Here is a 4,110-nt window from a genome sequence, read left to right as displayed (position 1 = left end):
TTTTTTTTAGGTGGCATGATCAAACGGTTAATATCAAAGTTAGGCTATATGAAAACGTTAGTTTAAAAATAGCAACTGCATTCTCAGCCTACACAGGTTCAATGTTATGCACTTCAAGCAAAGCACGCGGTTTATCTGAACGGGCGCTGAAATGTAGGTACCAGTCAGAGCATTAAAGGTAAACTGATCAGTCCGAGTAGTGTGAACTCGTTTTTTCTTCTCTCCTCCGTTCCTTCCTTCCTTCCATCCTTTCCTTTACTGCGCTTATCAGTTTACTTTCACTGCTCTGGCATGTTATTAAACGTGACTCACCAAACATAAATGAAATATGAAAACCCTTCTACATTTTAGAGATTCTAAAACTCTCAACCACAAATGCAGGGTTTTTGTAGTTAAACATTGTGCAGCTGTTAAAAACTTAAAACAAAAGGTCTAAGATAAATATTTTTCTCAGAAAGACAAGTTAGCTTGTTGGTTTTAGAAATTGAATTGCCTGCAATAATGATACAAAATAAAATTTGTTGAAGACAGGTAGCTTTAGAACCTAAAAATAATTACAGATGAATGATTCTGAATGTTCAGCCTCCTCCTCTGCAACATGAAATTAGCCCACAGTTGCCATATGAGACATCTGTGGTTTTCCTGTGAACAAGCTCCACATCTGCTTTTCTATTGAAACATTTAATCTTTGTCCCAGTCACTGCCACCATCTTCTGTGAAGTCAGACTAACAGTATGTATGTAGCTGTCTAAAAATGACATTGTTCATCCCTGATATGGCTGGTCGTCTGTTTTTGCTCATCCTCCTTTTCGGTGAGTTATTTTTCCGTTCCATCTGTTTGTGCTTCAGGATATTCCATTCTTCTTTCCCCTCTTTTAGTCTTTTACTTTAGGAACTCTTAATATTTCAACATGTTATGGTTATAATAAGAGTGTCTTATTCCATTGATCATCCTATTGATTTATATTTCTCTGTCATTATTTTACATGTTGTACAGATAAGAATGACCACTGCTTGATAACATGGCTGTGAATACATTACAGACTGTTCTGCTTCGCCAGCTTGTGTAAAGTGATCCCATCTCATGTTTTCTTATTTTTCATAATGGTAAAAAGAGCATGATAATGACCCATTTTGTTATGTCTAGATACCTTCCAGTTCCTCAAAGCCAAAGGTCAGTATCATTATTATGGATTTTAAGCTGCATTATGTAACTTTTTGGCTACCAGACAAAACAACGGGTTACCAAAATATTCAAATAATGATTGACATATTTTCAATAATAACGTCATTTTGATTAATTTATTCATACGATTTCATCCTTCCATGAGATGCTGTATACACTGGCTATACAAAACATCAACATGACATAGACTGATCAGGAGAATCCAGGTGGAAGTAATGATCCTTATTAATGTCACTTGTTAAAGTCACTTAAATCAGTAAATAGATGAAGGGGAGGAGACAGGTTAAAGACATGGATTGTGTATGTGTGCTATTCAGAGGGGGAAAGGGCAAGACACAATATTTAAGTGCCTTTGACCGGGTATGGTAGAAGGTGCCAGAACTGCATCAGTGCTGGGGTTTTCACACTCAACAGTTTCCTGTGTGTATCAAGAATGGTCCACCACCCTAAGGACATCCTGCCAACTTGACACAACTGTGGAAAGGCTTGAAGTAACAATTGGTCATCATCCCTGTGGAATGCTTTCTACACATTGTTAAATCCATGCCCCGACTGTTTGGTATATTCAGTGTAATCCTGACACAAATCTAGGGTTGGTACCCAAGCCAGCTGGTCGATCCATGATGGCTGTCAACGTTCTTATTCCTTGCTTGCTAGCTAACACTGTTAACACTGTCACGTCAAACAGTGCAGCCAGAATAACAGCAAAGAAACTGTATTTGCATTTGTTTAAGCTGTTTTCTATATATTTTTTGGGGGGATACATCCATAACAATGAGCTAATGACTCGATGTGAGATTTTGCCTGGCATAGAACATGTGCTCTCTCTCCAGGACATTATTCAGTGGAGCTAGCCCGCTACAGTACACAGTTAACATAATCACTTCAAACTGAAGCTGGAATGACAGTAAACTAGCTGAATTTCGTATTTTTCTATTGGCATTTCTTTGAATATATCCATAAAAATGATACTGATTCATGATTTCGACTGGCTAAGAAAAGCTGCCAGACTGTCTCATCCCGACACATTCGTTCATTACTATGTGACAGCTGGAGATGATCAAAATTCTATATTGAAACAATGTTGCAAATGTCGGAGACAGACAGCAAGGTGAATACAAATCTACACTGTTGAAAAACAAATGCCAGTCTAAAATAAATGGGATATAATATCTAAATGCTTTTTACAGTAGAGATCAAGTTTATAAATTGCCTGGCTGATCTGATGAGATAGTGGATTGAGCAGTCAAATGGAATAGTGAATAGACAATTTTTTTGTGTTTGCAAACGCCCTCCTGCGGCAACGTTTGCAAAGACAAAAAATAGTCTATTCACTATTCCATTTGACTGCTCAATCCACTATGGTGACAGAACATGGGGGAGTTTTTCTAGAACGCCAACATAAAAAGCCTCTATTTACATGTTGCATATGAGTGCATCTCACACTACTTTTGGATTGAAATTGGAGTTTAAGGCTCGTATGAATGACCTGCTTAATATAATGTTTGTGTCATCATCGCAAATCAACTGCGTTAAACTTCATCCAGTAAAATGTCTCTTTTGCTACATCCTATGTCCATGTCAGTGAGTATTTAGCATTCTAGCTAACAACTTGCTGCATCCAAAATAGTTATTTTACAAAGATCACAACCAAATATAATCTTAGTGACTGTTCAAGCAAGAATCAAAACATCATTGTCAGGGTAGGAGAGCCCCCCCAAAAGTTATTTTGTTTAGAAGTAATTAAAACTAAATCTAGGCTATGTTGAATGTGAGCAGATGGAGTGGCTTTCTTACTGCAGCCAAGAGTCACGCGCATCTGTACCTGACATCAGTGTGTCGTTCACTGGAAAGTATGGAACACCATCTGGGTCTTTGCATTTCAAAAAAGATACACGTAAAATAACACTGTTTATGCGTCAAATCAGCTTGTTGACCAATCAGGACCTAGATATGACTGTACATCACATAATTATTTAACACGTTTGTTACTTCTTTCCGTAGTTATTACAGATTGATTACACTATCACTTGTATTTCATATGTCACAGAGATTAACCGATATGTGTGATGCTGGTAATGTTTTGTCTTGTGCACCTGCCGCTGCAGCACAAGCGCAGACACACCTCCCCAAGCTCTGGGACAGTTCTGGTGAGAAAGAAATCCATCACTTCTGTTGTTTGGCTGTGCCCATATAGCAACGTTCCAAAATGAGCATATGTCCTGGTGAAAGGATGAAAATAAAACACATTTACTCAAGAACACTAATACGTCTTTAATGAAAGACATGTCCTTCATCTTTAATTTAAATGTTGGCAACCGTTTTACAAAAGCAAAATGTCCATCTAAGACGAGGATTATTGTGTGATAACTCCCTCCTAAGGGCTGTTCCTGGCACAGGCTCTCATTGTTTATTTATTACAGTGTCTGAATTGTTTTTCTCTTTCAAACTCATATAATATTACGTGGTACATTATCTGTATGAGTAGCTAAACATTGAAAATGAATTTATAATTCAATTTAAAAAGACACTCCATCATCCCTCTGATCTCACAGATCCTCCTCAGCCCAGTCTAACAGTGATTCCTGCAGTCATCAAAGAGAGAGACTCAGTTCAGCTGAACTGTCAGACTCCTCCATCTGTCTCTGAGTGTTACTTCAAAATAGAGGGGAAAGTAGAATTCACCCTTCCATCACCCTGTCAACAGACACTCACAGGAACACTACTGGTGAGGTGGACAGGTCAGAGTTCACCAGCTGAGGTCAAAATACAATGTCAGTACAATGCTACAGGTTCAAAGTTTAGATCCATATACAGTGAGCCTTCAACAGTCACAATTCAGGGTAAGAAGACTATTTGAATGATTGTAAACAATGTACTGTTGTGCCATCATTACCACGTTCCTCTTTTGATATGTTATCATA

The 4,110-nt window shown here is 37.9% G+C and overlaps 1 long non-coding RNA gene across 1 annotated transcript; it reads left to right on the top strand.

Moving 5' to 3' along the window:
- The first annotated feature begins 716 nt into the window (after positions 1-716).
- Positions 717-3,905, top strand: LOC139370848 (uncharacterized). Its single transcript, XR_011627181.1, has 3 exons — positions 717-812; positions 1,148-1,174; positions 3,742-3,905. It is a non-coding gene; the product is annotated as an uncharacterized lncRNA (long non-coding RNA).
- The last annotated feature ends 205 nt before the right edge of the window (positions 3,906-4,110 follow it).

Source organism: Oncorhynchus clarkii, chromosome 17 (genome assembly GCF_045791955.1).
Source record: "Oncorhynchus clarkii lewisi isolate Uvic-CL-2024 chromosome 17, UVic_Ocla_1.0, whole genome shotgun sequence".
Lineage (NCBI taxonomy): Eukaryota > Metazoa > Chordata > Actinopteri > Salmoniformes > Salmonidae > Oncorhynchus > Oncorhynchus clarkii.
The sequence above is the reverse complement of the archived record's forward strand: the minus strand, read 5'-3'. Positions and strand labels throughout refer to the sequence as shown.